This window comes from Phyllobates terribilis, unplaced genomic scaffold (genome assembly GCF_046119375.1).
Source record: "Phyllobates terribilis strain yellow unplaced genomic scaffold, ASM4611937v1 Scaffold_1__5_contigs__length_1240528914, whole genome shotgun sequence".
In the NCBI taxonomy this organism is placed as follows: Eukaryota; Metazoa; Chordata; class Amphibia; order Anura; family Dendrobatidae; genus Phyllobates; species Phyllobates terribilis.
In genome coordinates this window covers 341,089,622-341,117,294 of record NW_027362761.1, presented here as the reverse complement: position 1 = coordinate 341,117,294, position 27,673 = coordinate 341,089,622, and the positions used below count along the sequence as shown (strand labels likewise).

At 40.2% G+C, this 27,673-nt stretch overlaps 1 protein-coding gene across 1 annotated transcript in view; it reads right to left on the bottom strand.

Moving 5' to 3' along the window:
- Window positions 1–27,673, bottom strand: part of LOC141260424 (transmembrane protein 132D-like) — a 1,566,153-nt gene that overhangs the window by 1,475,335 nt on the left and 63,145 nt on the right. The window lies entirely within an intron of this gene.

Here is a 27,673-nt window from a genome sequence, read left to right as displayed (position 1 = left end):
AATAAACTGTTTTCATAGTGTCAGCTGAGAATATTAAAGAAAAAACTAGGATAGGTTGCAAACACTGCTTACTTTCAAACACAAATGTACTTTTATCAAGGGCTAGTTTAAGACAGCGGCTAAATGCCCCGTCACACTTAGCGACGCTACAGCGATCCCGACAACGATACAACCTGTCAGGGATCATTGCTGCATCGCTATGTGGTCGCTGGTGAGATGTCAAACAGTCAGATCTTCCCAACGACGCAGCAACGATGCGGCGACTCGTAACGATCTGTATAACGATGCACGCCTATATGTTTCTGTGTCTGAAGACCCCGTCACACTAAGCGACGCTACAGCGATCCCGACAACGATACAACCTGTCAGGGATCATTGCTGCATCGCTATGTGGTCACTAGTGAGATGTCAAACAGTCAGATCTTCCCAACGACGCAGCAACGATGCGGCGACTCGTAACAATCTGTATAACGATGCACGCCTATGTGTTTCTGTGTCTGAGTCGTCAGCAAAGTCGTTGGTAAGGTGTCAAACACACCGATGCATGCTACCCAGCGGGGCCTCAACGATCAAAGAAATGTTCAGACCATTCTGACACGACCAGCAATCTCACAGCAGGGGCCTGGTCGCTGCTAAGTGTCAAACATAGCGAGATCGCTACTGAGGTCGCTGTTGCGTCAGAAAACTTGTGACTCAGCAGCGATCTTGGTAGCGATCTCGCTTAGTGTGACGGGGGCTTGAGTCGTCAACAAGGTCGTTGGTAAGGTGTCAAACTCACCAATGCATGCTACCCAGCGGGGCCTCAACGATCAAAGAAAGATCCTGACTATTCCGACACGACCAGCGATCTCACAGCAGGGGCCTGGTCTTTGCTAAGTGTCACACATAACGAGATCGCTACTGAGATCGCTGTTGCGTCACAAAACTTGTGACTCAGCAGCGATCTCGCTAGCGATCTCGCTTAGTGTGATGGGGGCTTAACTGAAAAAAGTCCCAGGGTCTCATTTAGTAGAGAATAAGAACATGTAATCAAGGATAAAACTAAAACCACCAAGTTGTATTTTAGAATTAAATTGCTGCAATTTGTTTGCAATATTTGGTGGTAATATGTGGGCAATATATGTGGGTATAATTATGACTCCATATTGCTTAACGGCGGTAAGATACTAGCTAAAATTACAAGACAAACTGCCTTTATTTGGCAAAGGGGGATTTTTCTATTGGTTTCATTTTCTAGAAAGTAGTCCTGGTCTCCCAACACCATCTGTGCTCGATGTTGTAGCTTAGCTCCATTCACAAGGAGCGCATATGTGGCTGGCACTATATGCAGGCTCTGTAGTTGCCATCATATATGTAATTCTGTGTTAACTGTTGCTTGAGTCAATAGTGAGTTCTGTTATAAGGACGAGTAAATAACTAGCAATGCTATGGTCATATCTCATCATTTTATGTTGGAATCATCTATGGCCAGAAAGTTTACATGTATTTTTCTATGTAAATGTTTCCATGGCAGTATGGGTAAACACACTCATGTGTACATGTATTTAGGCTAACACCTCTAGAAATTACAAAATGGATTTGGAGATTGTGAAGACACGGGTTCTTCCATGGGCAGAACACTACTCTGACAACACAAGGTGATGGTAAACAGTGTGGCAATAATTTACTGAACCACCAGCAATTACTAACATATAGAACAGTCCCAGCAAATACCCAAGATGGTGTAAGCTACAGAGTCTCACCCTACCACTGGCCTGCCGGGATTAGAGTCGTGAGATGTGGCCAGGTGACCCGATTGTCCCAACCTGGATTGTTCAGCAATTGTTAATGGAGCAGTTCTGTATCTTCCCAGCCAGGGCTGTGGTCCCTTAGGCTGTCATTCTGTAGTGTCTTCTTGAACAGACACAGAGACCCCCTTTTTATAGTTCACATTTGTCCTTTCAATCCATTATCCACAGGTCAAGGGTCAGGGAGCATGATATTAATTTAAAATGCTCAAATATCCACAGGTCACCCCCCCCCCCCCCCAATGTTGACTGGCAAACACCATACAATGGTATTTAACATATCTTAGCAAGCATCCATTGTTCAGAGTCCCTGTATGGCAAAACAAGCAGATGATACGTTGCAAGAGCTGATATAAGATGTGAATAGCAGTCATTCATCAATTACCAATATCACTTCAAGTGATCAGCATTCAGATTTATACCAACAATGGTCTGTGTTGAGCAACCAAAGAAGAACACAGGTTCAAAAGTCAACATAAAATTAGAGGTATATTGCTCCTGGCCTACAGAAGGTAGGTCTGGCATAATTAAGAAGAAAAGCTGTGTCGTCACAGAGATATATGGAAAAAGTATGACAGTAGGTGACCTACAAAACAACGCACTGTAGGCCATACAGTATTTCATGATGGAATTTATTTTCTTGATTACTGTTGATCATGTCAACACGATTCACTCAGTATTTCATTTTATTTCCAGTGATAGAACACTAGGGAATGTACTGTGCATTCATGTGCATTAGATGCTAATAAGCAGAATGGATAAAATAAAACCATAATATATTCAGGAGCTGATCTGCCTTTTCCTTTATACCATCAAGTGTTATTTCAGATAAGTATACACTTCAGAATTGCAGACAGTGTAACAGCTCACACAAGTTTTTCTCTGTGTTCTTTTAAGTCTTACAATATGAAAAAAAAAATTCTATATCACAATCCAGAACATGTAATTAAGAAATGCAAATGTAACAAATAATGGTTGAATATGTGCAGATAAGTCTGTCGCGAAATAGTAACTATATTATATATAAAGCATTCAGCATAAATAAGTACACCCCCCTTGAATTAAAAAGTAAGATTTTAATCGATATCTCACTGAACACAAGAACAATTTCCAAAATGTTCACAAAACTGAGTTTCATAGAACATTTTGTTACCCATAACATGAAAGGTCAATAATATAACTTTTAGTGCAGAAGTCTCCAGTTTTATTTAAATCAGTTGATGCAAAAATTAATACACCCGACATCAAAAACTACTACACTACTATTTTGTAAGACCTCCATGATTTTTAAGGACAGCCAGAAGTCTTCTATGCATGGAATGAACAAGAAGGTGACATTTTGCAACATCTATCTTTTCCCTTTCTTCAAGAACACCAATTTTAAAGCCTTGATGATTGCTTATTGCCCTGTAGCCCATCCCAGCCTTGTGCATGTTTACAATTTTGTTCCTGGTGTCCTTAGACAGCTCTTTGATCCTGGCCATGGTGGAGAGGTTGCAGTGTGATTGACTGTGTGGACAGGTGTCTTTTATACAGGTATCAAGTTCAAACAAGTGCAATACAGGTAATGAGTGCAGAGTAGGAGGGCATCTTAAGAAAAACTGTCTCTTAGTAGGTGGAAAAACTTGCAAAAATCGGCAGTTTATCAAATAGTTATTTTCCCCACTGTATATACAATATTGTGTAACAGTGTTAGGTAGATGTCGATAAAATTCTGCAAAGTGCGAATATTGAGAAATACAGTCAGATACTTATGCATCATGTAATTTCATCAGGGAGGCATCTGAATGGCTCCAAATTTATTCTGCATCAGGACAAGAACCACAAACGTGCAGCCAATTTCATTATGAACTGATTTCATAGAAGAATTAGGTGTCCTGGAAGTGATGATATGGCCCCCACAGAGCCCTGATCTCAAGACCATCAAGTTTGTCTGGGATTATATGAAAAGACAGAAGGATTTGAAAAGGCCTACATCTACAGAAGATCTGAGGATAGTTCTCCAAGATGTTTGGAGGAACATCTCTACAGAGTTGCTTGGAAAACTGTGTGCAAGTGTAACTAGATGCTGTTTCGCTGCTTAAATGCACACAGTGATCACATTAAATATTAAATTGATTTAGATTTCTTTTGTGCTCATTCACTTTTCATTTTGTTAATTGTTAAAAATAAACTATAAAAACTTCTAGTTTTTAAGGAATTCTTGCTTTGCAAAAGTTTTAGCCACATGTGGAGAAATGCTGCTCAGAGCTGTGTATACTTACTTTATATATACGCACAAAAACATCAAAGAACCATATAACAAACCAAAGACATATAAAGAACCTGACTGAGAAAGATGCACAGCCATACTCTTGATAAGTCACCAGACTGGAAATTTGATTACCTATGTATATAGCTTCATTCACATGAGCTCACTGGTGCAAATAAATGATAACTAAGTCTAGGGTTCACCACATGCATAATGCATTAGTTAATAATTAAAAAGTAGTAGGCCATACAGAGTATTATGTCTCTCTTCCAGTTGCACAGCAGAAACTACTTCAAATGCATGGATTTTCTACAGTATTTTGTATGTTTCATTTACAGCATAATGGAGTTATTAGTAGACACTATTAAAGACTCAACAAGCCAATTTCAGGAAGAAAACAATGAAAAAAGGCCACCCATAATGGAGTGGAAAGACCCAACTTTTTCTGGTCTGCTTAACTTGAAAACAAAGTTAATGTGGTTCTACTTTTAATTTGACTAAAGCTTATGTTAAAGGAAATCGACCTTTAAGAGGACAGTTCACCAGTTTTAGAATGTAGGGGTGTTACCAGAGATTTTTCTCTGGTGGCATGTACTTCTTCTCCTGCATGAGGTTGATCAATCATGCAAGGGATAGAAAATCCTCCTCTTCTAATTCATATTTACTGCTACTGTATACAGATAAAGAAGAACCTAGTTATGTATCAATGTTTGTCATCTGTCCTGGCTCCTGTGCAAGTGTGCGAGTCTACTCCGTCTCCACAAACTCTCCATAATCTAATCTTGTACATGTACGGTTACTTTAGTAATGCTTTATTTCATCTTCCAAGGCCTGTTAACACCCGCTCAGGCACCTGATTATTCATGTAGTGTGCACATGTGGTTTTCACCTGCATTCCAAAAGCTTACCACTTGACTAAACCAGCTTTGCTTTTGCTGGATTCGGTTACTTAGTATGCCTCCTGAACAACATTCCCCTGCTGTTCCAAGGTGTTATCGGCACACTCAGCTCTGGTTCAACAAGGTGCTTGACTGCCAATTCAGATCTGCTGATCAAAGGTGCTATTTGCACACTTGCTTCTGCTACTTCGAGGTGCCTATTTGCTGTCTCAGTCCTGCTCTTCCTGGGTGCTGTCCGCACACTCAACTCTACATAAAGGTATCTGTTCCTCTTCATAACTCAGCTGTTCCAAAATGCTATAGGCAGGGGTGTATTTGGCATTTATGGTACCCTAGTCACTTTTAATGGTCATGGCCAATACTAATACGTCAGAGTAAAAGTAACCATTCTGTTTAGATAGTAGTTAAGACTGTTAATGGGTTTGGCTGACAGTTTAATGTGTATGGGGGCCCCAGATAGATGATTGTCTTGGGATATAAGTATCCAGCATGACTGATTTTGGACTGCAGATCCTTGTGTGCTTAGAGATAAGACACAACTATGTCTGACAGTGGCTCTCATAGAGAGACAACGCAAGTGCTCCTGTGTATGAAAGAGCTAGGCAATATAACTGCTGGCCAAATGATTAGAAACACCATCAACAGTTATCTAAAGTGTATAGGGGCTTTATTCAAACAGATGACATATATGGTCTCATTCAAACAGATGAATTTTCAGGCCATGCATGGTTCATGTGTGCAACTGACAGCACCCTGACCCTACAACGATATATTGTTAATTCTGAAAAAATAAGAATAAACTAATTTACATTACTACAGAAACACTAACAGCACGCAAATTCAGCACCAAAAGCATCATCAGGACATGAATACATTACCAGAACCACCAGCACTACATGAATATATCCCCAGAGTCACCATCAATACATGAATACATCACCACAGCCACCATCAGTACATACATATATCACCAAAACCACCATCAGTACAGGTATACATCACTGGAAACAATATCAGTTCAGTAATTCATCACCAGAACCATCATCCATATATGGATACAAAACCATAATCACCATCATTCAAGAATATATTACTAGAATCATCATCAGTACATGAATATACCTCTAGAACCATCATTACATTAATACATCACCAGAAAAACATCAGTCCCTTAAACAGCACCAGAACACCAACATTAAAGGAATACAGCACAAGAACCACTATCAGTACAGTAATACATTACTAAAACCACCATCAGTATAGGAAAACATCATAACCATTACCAGTATATGACTAAATCATCAGCTGGATACAACAATCAATTGCAATGTCAAGTCAGCGCCCAACATACACAATTGGACTGAATGAACCTGCAACTCCCAGTGTGTTAATAATGGTAAGGTTATGAGGCATGTTGGTGTTTCCAGCCATAATCAGACTGTGGATCATACAGGACCACAGTACTAATTAGATGTAGGCAGTAGCACTTTAAACATTTAAAGTGTAACTTAACTTTTGGAGATATTTTATTTTTATATGTTTAATTCTGTACAGATTGGTGGTATCTAGGTCCTGAGACCTCTACTGATTGCTCAAAAGACCTCTTAGAAGAACACAGCTCAAGTGACAGGAGTCTATGACTTTTAACTGGATCCATATTCTGTGTGTGTGCTCTTTTGTCTTCCGAGCTGCAAATTTTTAAGAGTTTTTTAATGCAACTGGTGGGGTCTCAAGACCTGAACTGCTACCAACATGCTCAGAATTAAATGGCCTAACATATATTAAAAAAAACTACCAAAAGTTTAGTTACTCATTAAAAGGGTTGTCTACTATTAGGAAGTCAGAGAGCAGCAGCAGCCAAGAGCAGTGTTATTTTATGCATGCAGAACAATCATTTAATAATTGTATCTTGCACATAAAAGAGACTGCACATCGATATATAGCTAGTTAGGAGTCGTTTAAAGGCTGTGATTGTCCATTGTAAATGTATCCTTAGTTCTAGGTACCTTACACTGTAGGTGACATCTTCTTTGATTGGAGTTGTTCTCATTCCTTTCTTCTTTATTTAGTCCTGATGCCAGGAGACTTCATCTTTTTCAAACAATTGCAAGTCCTTAAGCAGATAAGGTTGGCATCTACTACACCTGGGACATTGCAAGCAGTAATGGTTATTTGTTGCATGACTTATACTAAAGTATCCCATACCTACCTCTACTCTTCTGTGTAGCCACTAGTTGGGTCTGTGGCTTGTTTCTTCTAGACTCATCTGTTGTACTCCAGTAGTATCCTGTTGCCCTACATTAGTATGCAACATCAGTTTCGTCATAACCTTCACCTTACAGTTGTAGTGTTACACAATTTGAATACATGCAATATAAATCTATAATATTTTTCCGTAATTTGCTTTTCCAAAAGCTTCCTTGTAAGTGATTAGGTAGTGGATAAGTCATCTCCTGTGGTAGATGGGCACACAGCAAAATTTGCAGTTCAGACAGAGAGAGAGAGAGTACAGCAGAGCTGACAGTGCCCTGAGATGAAAGCTACAAGGTGTTTTTGCAATGACACATAGCTCTGCACTATTCTCCCTGTAGCCAGTTTAACATACTAAAACTAGTTAAAAGTCCTCTTTAAATGGCTATCACAGCTGATCCCAAATTAATAAACTAATTAAACATTCTAAAATCAGAATTTCTTATGGAGCAATGTAAACGTTTCTCTGCTGAATTTATTCCAAAAATTGGAGAAATATAGACCTTATCCACAGACTAGGTCACAATAGCTGCATTTAAAACAAGCCTATTTTCTTTTCAACATGCCAAAATTAGGCGATAGCTAATTTTGACCATGACACCAGTAAAATATTGTTTTAAGCTGCTGCTACATTGCAGCGTAATGCAGGTGAATGGAGTCAAATTGTGACTCCTTGGGTATTACAACCGCAAAAAGCAAGTTGGAAAAAATAATTTTTCTTTTTGCGACTTATTTTTCAAGGTTGCTGTACGCTAAGAGTTAGAAAATGACCCTATGCATATGCATTGCACTGCAATGTAGCAGTGGCCAATGCCAATCTTTGACCTGTGTTGCACCCAATATCCCCATCTAGCTCCACCCTAATGAAACTGATATTAAAACACAAGACCTTCTAAAGAAACTCTTTTGAATGCCAAATACTATCTTCATATGCATAGATGGGAATGTGACGAGTTAAATGGTGAAGTCAGAAAGAGGAAGCCCATTTTAGACAATGAATAATTGCATTTTATGTCATGGCACACAGAAAATTTCCATTGGGTGAAAATCTAAAATTAGCTAATAGGTAAAGCAAGCATTAATGTATATCCGAATAGACGAGTCCAACTTACTAGCCATAACATTACACCATATGTTTTCTAAAGTTTCACTGGTTGAAAAATCTTGCTATATACAACTAATATTCATTTTTTGCCTCTAACAATTTCTAAAAGGGAATTGTCATACAATGCCTAGTGACAACAATTTAATAACTAGAATATTGTGTGCAGACTCTCACATTTCCTCCTTAACTAACATGCAGTCGGAAGCTTGTCTACCGTCTCAGTAAAGGACCATGTAAACTTGCCGATTTTGTTTCATCAACAAGCGCTGATTGAAAAGTCAATCTCGTTTAATGGCCCGTTCACAAATCCGACACAAACTGATTGCAGTGGTCAATTGGCAGCCCTAAAAATGGCTAACACGCACAGGGCTAACAGATACCAGATCTCAGTTGTTGCCCTGACCTTCATCCTTTAACTTCTGTACAGCAGTCTGGATTTACACAGGGGACCCCATGGCGGGGCCAAACAGTAGGTTGCTGGCCGATGGTGCAGGCTTGCAGGAGTGAAAAGGTCGCTTGGTAAGAAACACTAGAACGGATAAGGTGCAAAAATCAGAAGAATATTCAATAAACTGGCTGATGTCAGATTAAGAAACTAATGGACAAAACAGGATCTAAAAAGCACAGCAAGCCAGAGAAAAAATATGTCTTTCACTGGCAGCTACCAGCAGATGTGAGTTTAATAGGGTGTGGTGCTATCAAATTGGTTGAAGCAGGGAACTGCTTACTTTAGGCACTACAGATCCCACCACTCTTATATCAGTGGCTGGACAGAACTTGTGCCATCCAGAGCTTCTGGTTCCAACATCTCCTCCATCATCAGTACAGCTAGAAGAATGAATATGGCACCTCATGGTGACAGAAGTAGACGTCGCAAGAGCAGGACACTGACTAGAACAGAATGATCATTGACACAATCAATCATTCTGTCCCAGTACATGCAAGTTGTTGGCAACACATCCCCTGCTTACATGGGACAATGTGCTGCCAACAACTATGATTCTGATATAAGCAATCTTATCAGTCGATGAAAGAGCATTTTGCACATAGGTGGTCAAATCTGTGCCAAGTTCCAACGGACAGCTGATCGGGACTAAATATTATCTTGTTGAAATGCAATGGAAGAGGACTTACTGTACTTAGTGGACATTGATATTAGAATATAAATAATATATTATGATTATTATTATTATTATTATTATTATTATTATTATTATTAATGATGGCCAATTTAAATTTAGAAAAATAGTGATTTTGCACATTTAGTCAATAATAGTGTGCAACTATATGTATTGGAACAAATCCTGAACTAGGAGTATACAGAACATTTGCAGCTGTAGTCCACAGAATGGAAGGTCGTTTTGGCTGTACTGCACATAAAATCTTGCAGCTCCTTGATTTATTAATTTTTATAGAAGTGCAGCTTGAGCATTTTCTTCACAGTCTACTAATATAATGTGCCTAGTAATTATATACCCTATACACAGATACAGCTGACAAATTGGATATTCCGTAAAAAATGTTACTTGTTTGATCATATACTAAAAGAACAGATAAAAAGCTCAGTGGAGATTCTGTGAAAGCTTCACCAAAGGCTTTTGTATTAGAGAGATATGAATTACCCACTTTTCATGCTGTGTATTAGAAATCCTTTCATTTAACAATTCTCAAAGAGTTCACAACTGAGAATCAAAGTTTAGATTTTATAGATTAAGATAGAGGTGTAAATTTTTGGTATAGGAAAATGAGTGAAATACAAATTAGATTAATGGAATTAGTTTTATCTAGATTTAGAAAGGTGCATTGTCACCTACTAGATTGACCATGTTTGGCCATAACACATTTCAGTACTTTTATTAAAGAAGTTTCAGCATTTTATTCCCTTAGCCCTCCTAGTCACCACGTGCAATGAAAATACATGCTGATTGCCATCTTTCCCCATTTCTAGTGCCGCTCTTGTCCTCTTCTGGCCCATGTGACCTTAAAACAGACTTACATGCTCATAAAAGGGTTTATGTGTGGACCGGAAGCTGCATTCTCTGTATAAGTCTCTAGAGCCCTGTTTTGGTTCTCTTTTATTGGAAAAGGTACACCACCCCAAATAATGTAAGCCGTCAAAGCTGAAGAGCTATGACATGGGCCAGAAGAAGATTGGAGCTGTCCTTGAAACTAGAGTAAAATGAGTAGCTTCTTTAAAAGAAATGTGTTTCCTATCTTATCATAAATAAATTATTTTCGATTCTTAAAAGGGAATGTATGATCAGAAAATTACCTGTTTAATTTTTGTGTGTTTTAAATACATATATAAAAATGTGGCTATGTTTTTTTCATATCACAATCTGTATTTAAAAAACATTAGAAATGTTTTCATTTTCACATTGAACACTGGTACTATTTTAGATTAATTACTACTGATTTTTACAGAAGAATTTTCAGAAGCCTCATTATCATCAGAGGAGATTAAAATGACAAGTACCAATTACAGTATAAACACAGCTGATAACACAGGATCCACCACAGTTCCTCCTTCTTCCTCTCCCAGCACAATGATCTTTGCACACGCTTATTAGATGTTGCAATACAAAACATAACCGGAAGTCTAGAACATACTAGTGGTCCGTGAAAAGATTGCAAGATTTCTTTTTTTAAATAAAGATTTAATGACATATTAGATAATAGATTTATGCTTGCCAAACCCACCTATCTCAGAGTAGCTGGCTGACTCTCCCCCAAAAGATGATACATCACAATGCCCAAATCTTTTGTTTCCCTAGACATATGACGCCATTCTCTTCTCCCAATACAGAATACATGTATACTTGGCTAAGCCAAGCATACATGTGTATGTATGGGGTATTCAGATGAGATAGCTGTTGGCTGAACGAACATTCTGCCAGATGCAATCTAAGATATATAGGCATCTCTATTTAATACATTGAATATGATTCATGATAGCTTACACTGCAATATTTGAGATAGATGTGGATAGACTCCCGTTTTTGGACATTTTAATCCAAAAGGATGGATTGATAAGTACTAAAACATTTAGGAAAGCAACTGCCACAAATTCCCTTCTTAGGTGGGAAAGTCTTAGGTGGGAAAGTAACCATCCCCAAAGGGCAGTTCATGCGTGTCCGTAGGAACAGCTCGGATGACATTTCCTTTGAAGAGCAGGCCGTCAACTTACGCAGACGCTTCCTTGAGAGGGGTTACCCGGGCAAGGTGTTGACAAGAGCGTACAGTGAGACGATAGTGAGGGACCGCACTTCTTTATTGAATCCATCTCCTAAACCCAAAACAGATGATAATATATGCAGGCTTGTCACCACTTTCTCCAATAGAGCGGACTTGGTCCGCAAGACACTTTTGAAGCACTGGCCAATCCTTCAGATGGATGAGGACATAGGCACATTTGTTAGTTCTGCGCCCCAAATCACTTACAAAAGTGGCAGATCTTTGAGGGATAGGCTTGTTCATAGTCACTACACTAGCCATCTTGAAGATAGCTGGCTATCAGGGTCCATAAAGGGCAGTTTCAGATGTAGAGGGTGTGTGGACCGTAAATTGATGACCCAGGGAAAGAAATTCACGAGCAATATTACGGGTGAGACCTTTGTAATAAAACATTTCATCAATTGTAGGTCTAAAGGGATAATTTACAAGGCCACGTGCTTCTGTGGTGCTGAGTATGTAGGTAAAACCAAATGGGAGATCCGGAGAAGGGTGGGGAAGCACCAGCGAGACATTATTCTGAAAAGAGATAACCCCATAGCAAGACATGTCAGTACCCAGCATCCAGATCATCCGGAAGCCATGAGATTTATGGGCATCGACAAAATTCCTGCCCCTCCCAGGGGAGGTGATTGGGACAAAATGATCCTACAGAGAGAAACCAAATGGATCTTCAAGCTACAGACTGTCACCCCATATGGCCTGAACGAACAGCTGTCCTATAGGTCTTTTCTTTAGCCATAGGGACAACACAGGGTGAGGAGTGTAGGGACAGCTGCAGCGGAGGGGGGGCGCCAATTGCGCAGGTTTTTAGGGTGCCAACCTCCACTGTCAGGTAGGGATTACTGTGCTTAGGGTTTTGGTAGGGTCTGTTTAGATCTCCTTTCTAGTTCCTGTCATCATTTGCTGTCTTGATAGTCGTTCTCCCTGTGCCTCACTTTTCCTGCCCCTTTAAGTCCTCTCATTCATTTGTCTACAATTCTCCATCCATCCTTCATTTGGGGAGGAATGTGCATCTGTTTTTGCACACCATTTGCCTCTACCCCACTGACTTTTCCGACCCCGTGACAGATTTCCATTGCCATCCACTATTAGGGTGCTGTGTGATGTTAATTGAATATATGTCATCACATCCAGCCTTTCTATGTTTAGCTTTGGTGACCACACAGGTTTGTAGTGGGAGCTTTGCCCACTCCCCTTCACCATAGCGATGACCATTCGGTTTAGTTCTATGGTTATTATCACTACTGCAGTAAGCTTCTTGCCCGATCTGTTAGCGCTGCAGCACGCGCATACCGGAAGTGCGGTTTGCGTGTCACCGCCAGTGGATGCGGTCCATGTGTCGGAAGTAATGGGGCCGCAACTGGAAGTGACGTATCGACCGCATAGGAGCGCGGCTTAATATAAAAAGGTTAGACGCTGTCCATGAGCTGCGCCGCACTCCAGAACTGGTGACAGATCTTGACACACCAACAATTAACTCCCCTGATGATACACCAATGTGAGGAAATGCGTCGGTAATGTGTCTATTGCACGGCTGGAAGCTGAGTTTTTAAGGAGCCCTGGTCTGTGAGCTGATGAGAACACTGGAGATTAGTGACATCAAAGTGGTGAGACTGTTCCATTATTTTAGTGACTCTCTAAATTAACCAATTTATGTTATACCCAGTCTGTTGCTTCTCTCAGCTGATCTATTGTTATTGACCACCCATCTGCCAGCAATTTGGTGGGTGAGTTGCATATTAGTATTCACCTGTGTCACTTAATACTCCTATTATTTAGGGAGGTGTACGTCCCATAACAGGTTGGCAATTATTTCTTGCACTTATGGTCCTCGTGACCTTTTTATTAAGTCTTTGAGTTATTTTAGCTGAATTAATAAAGGTTATATTTTAACTTTTCTCACCACTTCTCTGCTGTATTATAACAAATTACAAGTGGTTTCTACATGACCCTATTGCTTTTCTATAATGTTTTTTTCATATCACAATCTGTATTTAAAAAACATTAGAAATGTTTTCATTTTCACATTCAACACTGGTACTATTTAGATTAATTACTACTGATTTTTACAGAAGAATTTTCAGAAGCCTCATTATCATCACAGGAGATTAAAATGACAAGTACCAATTACAGTATAAACACAGCTGATAACACAGGATCCACCACAGTTCCTCCTTCTTCCTCTTCCAGCACAATGATCTTTGCACACACTTATTTGATGTTGCAATACAAAACATAAACGGAAGTCTAGAACATACTAGTGGTCGGTGAAAAAATTGCAAGATTTCTTTTTTTAAATAAAGATTATAATGACATATTAGATAATAGATTTATGCTTGCCAAACCCACCTATCTCAGAGTAGCTGGCTGACTCTCCCCCAAAAGATGATACATTACAATGCCCAATTCTTTTGTTTCCCTAGACATAAGATGCCATTCTCTTCTCCCAATACAGAATACATGTATACACTGTGTTCCAAATTATTATGCAAATAATATTTTCTCAGATTTTCCCAAATTACCTATTTGAATTGAAGTCATTGTAATTTTCCAGTCAAATAACTATTAGAGTACAACTGAAAGGTTTTTGTACAAACTGCCTATGATAACAGTATATTTTTAAAAAAATAAAAAACTCAAACTGCACTCAAAATGCATGTTCCAAATTATTATGCACAGCAGAGTTTTCAACCTTTTCATTTCAATAAAGAACAAAAAATGGTCATTTTTGAAATTATAAGCATTAGCAGGTTATTACAAACTGAAATCAAACAGTTTTCAACTCAAAACTTTATTCTAGGTGATGTTACATTTGCACATAGGACCCCTTGTTCGAAAGGAGCTTCTGAACTCTCTCGTCCATTGAATTTGTCAGGTTTTGGATGGTTTCTGCTTCAATTGTTTTGCATGAGGATAGAATACCCTCCCAGAGCTGTTGCTTAGATGTGAACTGCCTCCCGCCATCATAGACACTCCTTTTGATGATGCTCCAGAGGTTCTCAATGGGGTTGAGGTCAGGGGAGTATGATAATGCATGATAATGCCCCGTCTCATGCTGCACATAACACATCAGCATCTCTGGCTGCTATGGGCATAAAAGGGGACAAACTTATGGTGTGGCACCCATGCTCCCCTGACCTCAACCCCATTGAGAACCTCTGGAGCATCATCAAAAGGAGTGTCTATGATGGCGGGAGGCAGTTCACATCTAAGCAACAGCTCTGGGAGGGTTTTCTGTCCTCATGCAAAACAATTAAAGCAGAAACCATCCAAAACCTGACAAATTCAATGGACGAGAGAGTTCAGAAGCTCCTTTCGAACAAGGGGTCCTATGTGCAAATGTAACATCACCTAGAATAAAGTTTTGAGTTGAAAACTGTTTGATTTCAGTTTGCAATAACCTGCTAATGCTTATAATTTCAAAAATGACCATTTTTTTGTTCTTTATTAAAATGAAAAGGTTGAAAACTCTGCTGTGCATAATAATTTGGAACATGCATTTTGAGTGTAGTTTGAGTTTTTTATTTTTTAAAAAAAATACTGTTATCATAGGCAGTTTGTACAAAAAACCTTTCAATTGTACTCTAATAGTTATTTGACTGGAAAATTACAATGACTGCAATTCATATAGGTAATTTGGGAAAATCTGAGAAAATATTATTTGCATAATAATTTGGAACACAGTGTAGTTGGCTAAGCCAAGCATACATGTGTATGTATGGGGTATACAGATGAGATAGCTGCTGTTGGCTGAACGAACATTCTGCCAGATGCAATCTAAGATATATAGGCATCTCTACTTAATACATTAAATATGATTCATGATAGCTTACACTGCAATATTTATCTATGAAGATTAGTGATGAGCGAGCACTAAAATGCTCGGGTGCTCAAAGCTCGGGCCGAGCACATCGTGATACTCGAGTGCACGACTCGAGCAACGAGCCCAATGTAAATCTATGGGAAACTCGAGCATTTTTCTGGCGGTCCCCCCCGGCGGTCTGCAGAAGGTCAAAAATAGCCCAAATCGATGCGAACAGTGCTCAATGAAGCATGGCAGGCAGAATATATAGGCAGACAGGCAGTTAGGGTATATAGGAGGGTGCATGAAAAACATAGCAGGGCACTGGAAGCACAAAAGTGCCCTCTGATTTTCATGCACCCGTCTCTTTAAAAAAGCCGGCAATTTAGCAGTCGCACACAGTTATAACACCGGTACCCGACAATTTAGAACAGAAAGAATAGAGCATCACACATAGATTAGATAGATAGAAACATGTCAGTCACATATATAATAAGTACAGTGACAGTGTTGGTTACTGTACTTGTCATTTAGTGTTAAAATAAAGGATTTATTAAAAAAAAAAATTGGCGTGGGGTTCCCCGTAATTTTAGACTCTAGTGGAGGTTAAGCAGACGGCTGGGGCAGATGTTTGAAGCCTGGGAAGGGGGTAATACCCATGGAGCTTCCCAGGCTACTAATATCAGCCCCCAGCTGAATACCTAGCCTTTAGTAGCTATTAAAATTGGTGACCCCAAAAAAAATGACAAGGAGTCCCCCTATATTAATAGCTAGCAAAGGCTAGGCAGACAGCTGGGGGCTGATATTAATAGCACAGGAAGGGTGCCATGAATATTGGCCCCCTCCCAGGCTAGAAACACCAGCCGTCAGCCGCCCCAGAAATGGCGCATCCATAGGATACGCATCAAAAACGCGTTAAAAACGCATGTAAAAACTGCATGCGTTTTTCTGCCAAGGAGGTGCAGAAATGCTCAGGAACATTTCTGCTTCATTTCTGCATCATGGGCACTAAGCCTTTGGGTTAGCAGGGTCCCTTTCCTCTCTCAGTACTGTTGAGTGTAAGCTGTTATAGTCAACAGGGTCCTCTCCTTCTCTTCTCCAGAGTGTATGGTCTATTAGCCAGCAGGATCCACTTTCTCTCACCCGTAAAGTGTAAGCTCTTATGGTCAGCGGGTCCTCTCTTTCTCCTCTCTCTCTCCTGTAGAGTGTAAGCTCTTATGGTCAGCAGGGTCCTCTCTCTCTCTCCCCTTCTAAAATGTAAGCTCTTATGGTCAACTTGATTCTCTCTCTCGTCTCTCCCTCACATTTATTTTCTGAGCATTTATTTGTTTTCCAGTATTGAGATTAGCGCTAATTTATTTTCTGCAAATTCAAATGTCAACTCAATACGTTAGCAGGCACTTCACTTTCAGGTAATCGCAAGGTCCAATAAAAGTACTGGCATTGCAGATGATTCTATTCACTATATAGCACTGACTAAACTGCTTCTATCTTCTCCTCAGGGTTCCTTACCTGATCCTACTAGATTGCAGCAGAAGGAGGCTTAATCCTGTGCCATACATTTGTAAAGGTATGAGATTAAAGCTCACAACCAAGCACTAAATTTACAGGGCTTAACCGTCATCAGGTAATAGAACAATTAAACTCAACAACAAATTCACACAAATCTATGGCAACAATAAGGTTTCTTTCAAGACGTGTATATTTTTACTACAGGATGAGGTGTGTATCTTTTGTGATCACTATTGGATGACAATGCATTCTCTGAGGCCGGTAAAGCTTTTCCCAAGCTTTTCACACCCAGGATCTGCAATCTAGCCATGGGCATGATATTTATTAGGCAAATCAGGATTTCTGGAGCTCCTAAACACTTGGTGTCTTGAGGAAACAATTTAGACCTAATGGATTTTTTTTCTTTTTGACTTGTATTTTTCCCCTTAGACTGAAAGCTCATTAAAGGGGTTCTAAGTGACTTTAAAGTGTTTCTATGCTTTAGACAATCTCTACTTCTTACAAGGGTTCCTTGACAATCACCTGATCATAAAATGTCCTCTTTATGGTGCTCTTAGCAATCAGCAGTAACCTGTTGAGAAACATGGCAGTAAGTGTTCAATTTCCATGCAATACTCTATTTTCCTTGACACTAAACCACTGCAGCCATTTTATTTTGCTCCTGCTATGCTTTTAGATATCCTAAAAGGAATTGTGCAGTAAATGACAATCATGTGCAGATTGCATTACAATTACTCTGAAAAGTCATCTAGGAAGAGCCAATCCAGTAAGTAGTCACGTAGTCTTGGGCTACAATAATGTCTACTATGGCACAATTGATGTGCTGATAAGGTACCAACATCACCAGATTCACTATTGAAATTCAGCAAATGCTCTTTCCAGTCCACCTTCCATGCTGCTTACTGGATTCTGGTACATGCACAATGTGAGATAAAGTCAAATCAGCTTCATTAATCATCATTGGGAAGCAGGAATCAACTGAGCATGCGTGAAATGGTAGGAACAATTCTGTTGTTGTCTTTAAAACATCAATCATGCCAAAATAGCCCAAATAACTATTCACAGTAAGGGCTCTGGCCAGACTATTAGGGGGTTAATATCTGTCAATTCAGTGCTCACGTGATTGAAATTCATTTTCTTGACTCATGTTGATTGGACAACTTTTCTAAAGGAAAGCTAGTAAAGAGCTGTGACAGGAGCCTTCAAAGCCAACCTGTCGGACAATTTATACTACCCCACCCGAGAGCAGTATATGACAGACAGCGCTAAGCCGAGCTTATAGTTTTTTTATGATTTGTGCCAGGACTTATAAGTAAAAAGCTGAGTAAATCCTGAAAGGATAAGGAAGGATCCTCCAGCGATATATAGATGAATGTTGAAACTTCACATGTATTAGTAAGTTTTAAAAGCTGTATAGAAGCAGCAGGGAAACAATTCCTGTATTAACCTACGCGTTTTGGCATGATATCTTGGTAAATCCTGAAAGGACTTCTAAAAGAAATGGTTAGAGTGCAACTTACAGTACAGACCAAAAGTTTGGACACACCTTCTCATTTAAAGATTTTTCTGTATTTTCATGGCTATGAAAATTGTACATTCACACTGAAGGCATCAAAACTATGAATTAACACATGTGGAATTATATACTTAACAAAAAAGAGTGAAACAACTGAAAATATGTCTTATATTCTAGGTTCTTCAAAGTAGCCACCTTTTGCTTTGATGACTGCTTTGCACATTCTTGGCATTCTCTTGATGAGCTTCAAGAGGTAGTCACCCGAAATGGTCTTCCAACAATCTTGAAGGAGTTCCCAGAGATGCTTAGCACTTGTTGGCCCTTTTGCCTTCACTCTGCTGTCTAGCTCACCCCAAATCATCTCGATTGGGTTCAGGTCTGGTGACTGTGGATGCCAGGTCATCTGGATTAGCACCCCATCACTCTCCTTCTTGGTCAAATAGCCCTTACACAGCCTGGAGGTGTGTTTGGGGTCACTGTCCTGTTGAAAAATAGATGATGGTCCAACTAAACGCAAACCGGATGGAATAGCATGCCGCTGCAAGATGCTGTGGTAGCCATGCTGGTTCAGTATGCCTTCAATTTTGAATAAATCCCCAACAGTGTCACCAGCAAAGCACCCCCACACCATCACACCTCTTCCTCCATGCTTCAAGGTGGGAACCAGGCATGTGGAGTCCATCCGTTCACCTTTTCTGCGTCGCACAAAGACACGGTGGTTGGAACCAAAGATCTCAAATTTGGACTCATCAGACCAAAGCACAGATTTCCACTGGTCTAATGTACATTCCTAGTGTTCTTTAGCCCAAACAAGTCTCGTCTGCTTGTTGCCTGTCCTTAGCAGTGGCTTCCTAGCAGCTATTTTACCATGAAGGCCTGCTGCAGAAAGTCTCCTCTTAACAGTTGTTGAAGAGATGTGTCTGCTGCTAGAACTCTGTGTGGCATTGACCTGGTCTCTAATCTGAGCTGCTGTTAACCTGCGATTTCTGAGGCTGGTGACTCAGATAAGCTTATCCTCAGAAGCAGAGGTGACTCTTGGTCTTTCTTTCCTGGGGCGGTCCTCATGTGAGCCAGTTTCTTAGTAGAGCTTGATGGTTTTTGCAACTGCACTTGGGGACACTTTCAAAGTTTGCCCAATTTTTCGGACTGACTGACCTTCATTTCTTAAAGTAATGATGGCCACTCGTTTCTCTTTAGAATTTTTATTATGGCAAGAAAAAAGCAGCTAACAGTCTAGTCAGTAGGACTATCAGCTGTGTATCCACCAGACTTCTGCACAACACACCTGATGGTCCCAACCCCATTTTTAAGACAAGAAATCCCACTTATTAAACCTGACAGGGCACACCTGTGAAGTGAAAACCATTTTGGGTGACTACCTCTTGAAGCTCATCAAGAGAATGCCAAGAGTGGGCAAAGCAGTCATCAAAGTAAAAGGTGGCTACTTTGAAGAACCTAGAATATAAGACATATTTTCAGTTGTTTCACACTTTTTTGTTAAGTATATAATTCCACATGTGTTAATTCATAGTTTTGATGCCTTCCGTGTGAATGTACAATTTTCATAGTCATGAAAATACAGAAAAATCTTTAAATGAGAAGGTATGTCCAAACTTTTGGTCTGTACTGTACCTTGTCAGAATAGACTGATTGACAGCTTTTCTTGTAGTAGTGTGTACAGAGAAGACTGTCAATCATGCTAAGTGATACATAATGAGAAAGTGGGAAAAGTCTCCAATAAAAAATAATTCTCACTTTATTTGTGCAAAATATTAAAATATATAAGAGTCCATGATAGCGGAGATGCAATCTCGACGCGTTTCTGGCTTTCGCCCTTAGTCAGTGCTATGTGATAACCAGGACACACACTCTCTCTCTTCCTTAGGAGTCCGGACTTACTTATTTACTCTGTTTTATTAAAAGATCCACCTCAAAACATGCAATCATATATCTCACAGAGCTTAAAGAGTAACTATCATTTTAATTTTTATTCCACAAATCAATAGTACACATGAAAATAAGCAACTTTGTAATGTATCTTATCAGCGAGATCAGCTTCTTTCTCCATCAGGACTGATCATTTTCAAAAATCTCAATTCTCCTATAAAATCTGTATACAGTGAAGACAGATTGTTACATTACTGAGGTAGGAGATGAGAGTTACTACTGATAAGATTCTATGTAAATTGAGGGCGGATGAGGTAGGAGTTAGAGGCAGAGCTCCTTCCCCCTATGATCTATATACAATTTTATTAGTACCAGCTGTCATTTCACTGAATACAGATATTATTCGTAAATTGAGATTTTTGAGAATGAATGACCAGTCTCGGAGGAGAATGAAGCATCTTCCTCTGATAAGATACATTAAAGTTGTTAAGTTTCACGTGTCCTGTTAATTTATGAAATAAAAATTAACCCCTTCATCCCTGCGCCTGTTTTTACCTTCATGACCGGGCCAAATTTTACAATTCTGACCACTGTCACTTTATGAGGTAATAACTCTGGAACGCTTCAACGGATCCCACTGATTCTGATTTTTTGTTACATATTGTACTTCATGAGGGTGGTAAAATTTATTTGGTATGACTGACATTTATTTGTGAAAAAGATCGGAAATTTGGAGAAAATTTAGCAAATGTCACAATTTTCAAATTTTGAATATTTATGCGCTTAAAACAGAGAGAAATATCACACAAAATAGTTACTGAATAACATTTCCCACATGTATACTTTACGTCAGCACAATTTTGGAGCCAATTTTTTATTTTGTTAGGAAGTTATAAGGATTAAAAGTTGACCAGCGATTTCTAATTTTTCCAACCAAATTTACAAAACCATTTTTTTTTAGGGACAACATCACATTTGAAGTGACTTTTAGGAGCCTTTTTGACAGGAAATACCCAAAAGTGACACCATTCTAAAAAATGGCATCCCTCAAGGTGCTCAAACCCACATTCAAGAAGTTTATTAACCCTTCAGGTGCGTCACAGGAATTTTGTAATGTGGAACTAAAAAATAAACATTTAACTTTTTTTCACAAAAATGTTAATTTAGACCCAAATGTTTTTATTTTTGCAAGGGTGACAGGAAAAAATTGAACAATGAATTTGTTGTGCAATTTCTCCTGAGCACACTGATACCCCATATCGAGGGGAAAACCACTGTTTGGGCGCACAGCATGGCTCGGAAGGGAAGAAGCGCCATTTGACTTTTTAAATGTAAAATTTGCTGAAATAATTAGCGCATGCTATGTCGCGTTTGGAGACCCCCTGATGTGCCTAAACAGTGGAAACCCCTCACAAATGACACTATTTTAAAAGCTAGACCCCTTACGGAACTTATCCAGATGTGTGGTGAGCACCTTGAACCCGAACAACTGAGCTAATAACTACACGTGCTGGCACTTCAATCTCCGAGACGCCGCTCACAAGGGGCTGCGGTCAGTGTGCTGCACCAAGCGAAGAATGCAGAGCAATCTATCATTGCACGTGTTTAACATGGATCGTGCACTAGTTAGATCATCCTATGTCCATGGTACTTGGAGTGTGAAACCACATAAAAAGCCATTATATTACATTGGCAATATATTAAGTTCCCTATCCACCTGCACTACAGAAAGCCGCGACTCAGTCCCTGATGCGTATTTCGTCGGTATACCGGCTTTTTCTAAGTGTCGGCAAGTGTAGTTATTAGCTCAGCTGTCCGGGCAGTTGGGTATATCGACCGCAATCCCAGGGGCTGTAAGGCAGATGGTGTTGCCACGGATTATTACCCTGAGACCACTCTCAATATTATCAAGCCTACTAGCCAATTTTATCTGTGCTAATAAAACCCTGGGATTAGTTGCCAATATATGATGTGGCGCGCTGTGCCTATAGTTTGAATTAGCCTTCAGCGGAGTATAACATTGAAAGCTGCAATTTTCTTTCAGGTGTATAGTAGGGGGCATACAGAGTAATATTTCAATATTTGCAGATGGCACTAAACTCTGCAGGGTAATCAATACAGAGGAGGACAATTTTATATTACAGGAGGATCTAAGTAAACTAGAAGCTTGGGCTGATAAATGGCAAATGAGCTTTAATGGGGATAAATGTAAGGTAATGCACTTGGGCAGAGGAAATAAAATGAATAATTATATGCTTAATTGTAAAACACTGGGTAAAACTGTAACTGAAAAAGACCTGGGTGTATTGCTGGACGACAAGCTCACGTTTAGTGGCCAGTGTCAGGCAGCTGCTGCAAAGGCAAATAAAATAATGGGATGCATTAAAAGAGGCATAGATGCTTATGAGGAGAACATAATTTTACCTCTATACAAGTCATTAGTGCGACCACACTTAGAATACTGTGTACAGTTTTGGTCTCCGGAGTATAAGAAAGACATAGCTGAACTAGAGAGGGTGCAGAGAAGAGCGACCAAGGTTATAAGAGGACTGGGGGGTCTGCAATACCAAGACAGATTATTACACTTGGGGTTATTTACTGTGGAAAAAAGAAGGCTTAGGGGTGATCTTATTACTATGTACAAGTATATGAGGGGACAGTACAAAGACCTTTCTACTGATCTTTTTACTCTGAGGCCTGAGACTGGGACAAGGGGGCATCTTCTACGGCTGGAGGAAAGAAGGTTTAATCATAATCACAGACGGGGATTCTTTACTGTAAGAGCAGTGAGACTATGGAACTCTCTGCCGCATGATGTTGTAATGAGTGATTCACTATTAAAATTTAAGAAGGGCATGGATGCCTTTCTTGAAAAGTATATTATTACAGGTTATATATACTAGATTCCTTGATAGGGCGTTGATCCAGGGAACAAGTCTGATTGTCGTATGGAGTCGGGAAGGAATTTTTTTCCCCAATGTGGAGCTTAGTGTTTGCCACATGGGGTTTTTTGACTTCCTCTGGATCAACATGTTAGGCTATGGGGTGAACTAGATGGACTTAGTCTTCCTTCAACCATAAAAACTATGTATATACATTTATTACATCATGGTATAAGTGAGATGGTATATGAGCCCTATAATAAGCACTATTAGATTATATGGATCGGACATTTAATGCAGGACACAATTTATATGCATATGAATAATCTATGCCTGTTGGATAAATTGACAGCTCAAATTCTTGCTCCGATTCATTGATATAATCTATATAAGTGGACCATACCTTTTCCCCTTTACATTTTATACTTGATGCAATTATGGTGGTGTACATCAGTGAAAGGAAGTCAAATGAGATATGACTTTTATTTCTATGTTAAATAGCAGAATCCCCCCTCAAGTGACCCCATTTTGGAAATTATACCCCTTTGGGAATTTATCTACAGGTGTAGTGACAATTTTGACTCCATGGGTGTTTTCCAGAAACAAGCAGCAGTGAATGTTGCTGAGTGAAAATTGCAAACTGCCATTGTAGTGACCAATACGTTGTGCCCAGCTCATGCTTCTGGAGACATGTGCCTTGTAAGTTAGACGAACTTTCATCGCTACCGAAATGCAAAACATGTGCGCACTAAATGTGGTTTATGTTACAACTCTCCTGTTAGGTTTTTTTTAGTTTGCTGGTCACATGACCATTTTGCCTATTTAATCCGGCTCCGCCCTCCTGGCTTTGCTGGACTTCATTTGTATTTACTACTGTTGAGCTAGCTTGTTGCTCTGTTGCCGTTCTCTGTTAGTTTTGCTAGGTCTTCTGACCCCTATGCCTTTTTGTTGTGTGTTTGTCTTTGACTGCTACTATTTCTGCTAGGAGGTGTCCAACTTTTCCCAGTCCCTAGATCTTGTAGGGATCCTTCCCTCACATCTATAGGTCTGCGTTCAGACTAGCCGAGGACTTTAGCGGGTCTGATCGCAGGATCAGGTTTCCCGTTACATCGTAGGGATCTAGTTTAGTTCTATTGTAGGGACAGATCTCCTCTCTTTCCTTAGTCTCTGTAGCAGATCATAACAGTAAGTCCAGCCATAAAAAAAAAAAAAAATTTTCTCTAAGGAAAGACCTCCAGTTTTCCATCATGGTCTCGGTGCAAGATTTGGCTCAACGCTTGCAGGGACTCTCTCTGGAGGTGACCAAGCTCCAACAACACGTGAGTAGCTGTTCTGGAGCGCATTTTGTGGAACCTAAGGTACGTCTGCCTGATCTATTTTTTGGCGAACAACAAGATTTTTTTTCTTTTAAAAATGCTTGTCTATTGTATTTTCGTTTGAGACCAGGATCCTCTGGTGATGAATCACAGTGCATAGGGATCATAATGTCACTTTTGCGCAAAGATCCTCAGGGATGGGCCCTCTCTCTCCAACCTAGTGATCCGTGCTTTAGATCAGTGGATAGTTTTTTTTCTGCTTTGGGTTTGTTGTACGATGATCCTGATCGTGTCTCATCTGCTGAGTCTGAATTAAGATGTTTGAGGCAGGGATCAGGTAATGTGGAAAAATATTGTTCTCACTTCCGTCGGTGGTCTGCCCAGGTGGGGTGGAACGATTCTGCTTTGAAAAGCTTGTTTCTTGCAGGGCTATGTGAAAGGGTAAAGGATTTACTGATTGCTTATCCCACACGTGGAAACTTGCAGGAGGCAATGCAATTAGCTATACGGGTGGACAGGAGACTGCGTGAAAGGGTTAATGATAGCAAATCCTCTGCTATGTCAGCTTCGAGTCCTGAGAGGTTCTGTGCTGACAATGGAGAGCCGATGGAAATTGGGGCGATGGCACCCCACTCTCAGGAAAAAGACCGCCGACTTTCTGAAGGCTTGTGTTTCTATTGCGGAAATTCTGGTCATTTTATTAAGAGCTGTGTGCTTCGTAAGAAGAAAGAAAAAAAAATGGTCAGTCATGCTCGTATTGCCTGTTTAAATTCTAAGGGAGTATTCCTATCTGCCACTACTGCTGCTCAGGATGAATTAATTGAATTTCGGGTATTTGTGGATTGTGGATCTACTCTGAATGTGATTGATGGGGGATTCTTGGAAAAACTTAGATTAGAACCTAAAACTTTGTCATCCCCTATTGCTGTGGTTTCTGTCGATGGCTCTCCCTTGAAGAGTGTTACTCACAAGGTCTGTGAATTTCCCCTCACTATTAATGGTATTCATCAAGAGAATTTGGATTTGGTGGTATTGGATAATTTGCCTTCTCCTGTAATATTGGGGTTACCCTGGTTAAAATTGCACAATCCTGTACTGGATTGGTCTACCAATGAAATTAAGTCCTGGAGCCCTAAGTGTTATGACAAGTGTTGTAACGGGCGCATTGCTGCTGTGGATAGAGGGGAATTGCCTGTACCTATTCAGGATTTTTGGAGAGTTTTTTCTGAGGAGGAGTCGCAGGTTTTGCCTCCCCATAGAGACTATGATTGTACCATTGAATTTGTCCCTGGAGCGACTCTTCCTAAGAGTCGTTTATTTAATCTTACTATTCCAGAAAGAAAGGCTTTGGAAGAATACATACAGACAAGCTTGGCCGCCGGTCACATTAGGCCTTCCAAGTCTCCTGTGGCTGTTGGATTTTTTTTTGTAAAAAAAAAAGATGGCGGTTTACGTCCTTGTCTGGACTTTCGTGAGATTAATAAAATTACTGTACGCAATCCTTACCCACTGCCATTGATTCCTGATTTATTTAACCAGTTAGTGGGGGCCAAGTGGTTCTCTAAAATTGATCTCCGGGGGGCATACAATTTGTTGCGCATGAAGGAGGGTGATGAATGGAAGACTGCTTTTAACACTCCTGTGGGTCATTTTGAGAATCTGGTTATGCCTTTTGGTCTCACCAATGCTCCAGCATTTTTTCAGAATCTTATTAATGATATCTTTAGACCTTTAATCGGCAAAAATGTGGTTGTGTATTTGGATGACATTTTGATTTATTCGCCGGATCTGGAGTCTCATTGGCGGAGCGTACGTGAGGTATTACAGTTATTAATGGACAATTCGCTTTTTGCTAAGCTGGAGAAATGTGAGTTCGCTGTACAGAGAATTAGTTTTTTGGGCTACATTATCTCCAGTGAAGGTTTTGAGATGGACCCGGTTAAAGTTCAAGCTGTGCAGGAATGGCCTAGGCCTATTGGTTTGAAATCGATACAGAGGTTTTTGGGTTTCGCCAATTATTTCAGAAAATTCATAAAAAAATTTTCTATTATTGTCAAACCGCTGACCGATCTCACCAGGAAAAGTGCTAATGCGGTTCAGTGGACTTCTGAGGCCATTGAAGCTTTTGTGTTTCTAAAGGAGAGGTTCACCTCTGCTCCCATCCTTATGCAGCCTGATGTGACTAAGCCATTTTTGGTTGAGGTTGATGCTTCTTCGGTGGGGGTTGGTGCGGTGTTGTCTCAGGAAAACAAGGATGGAGTACATCCCTGTGCCTTTTTTTCAAAAAAATTTTCCGAGACTGAACTTAATTACGATATTGGTAATCGGGAATTGCTGGCGATTAAACTCGCATTTGAACACTGGCGTCATCTCTTGGAAGGTGCTGAATTTCCCATTCAGGTTTTCACTGATCATAAAAATCTGATCTATCTTGATGCTGCCAAGCGCTTGAATGCCCGTCAGGCTAGGTGGGCACTTTTTTTCTCGCGGTTTAATTTTTCCGTTACTTACATCCCGGGTACCAAGAATGTTAAAGCGGATGCTTTGTCTCGCAGCTTTTCTCCCATGGTCGGTCTTGAGGAGGAAGAGGAGACTATTTTACAAGAAGGTGTTGTGATTGCTGCTTTGGACTCCGTTTTGGAGGATGAGATTCTTAAAGCACAGGAGAATGCCCCATCTAACACTCCCCATGGGAGGTTGTTTGTGCCTAGGACCTTTAGGAGAGATTTGTTTGTTGAGTGTCATGAGTCTCGGTTGGCAGGTCATCCAGGAATTTCTGAGACCAAGAGACGTGTGGGTCGCAGTTTTTGGTGGCCTGGATGGCAGAAGGATGTCATTAAGTGGGTGCGCCAATGTACTGTGTGTGCAAGATCCAAGTCTTCGCATGCTCCTGCTGCGGGGTTGCTTTGCCCTCTGGAGGTTCCTAGTGCACCTTGGACACATCTGGCTATGGACTTTATTACTGACCTTCCTCCCTCTGAAGGTTTCACGGTCATCTGGGTGGTCGTGGACCGTTTTAGCAAGATGTGTCACTTGGTTCCCTTCATCAAACTGCCTTGCGCTAAGACACTCGCTAAGGCCTTTGTCAAGGAAATTGTCAGACTACATGGTGTTCCTACTGACATTGTTTCTGATAGGGGACCTCAGTTCGTGGCTCGTTTTTGGCGTGCCTTTTGTGACAGGTTGTGAGTTCATTTGTTGTTTTCATCCGGATATCATCCTGAGTCTAATG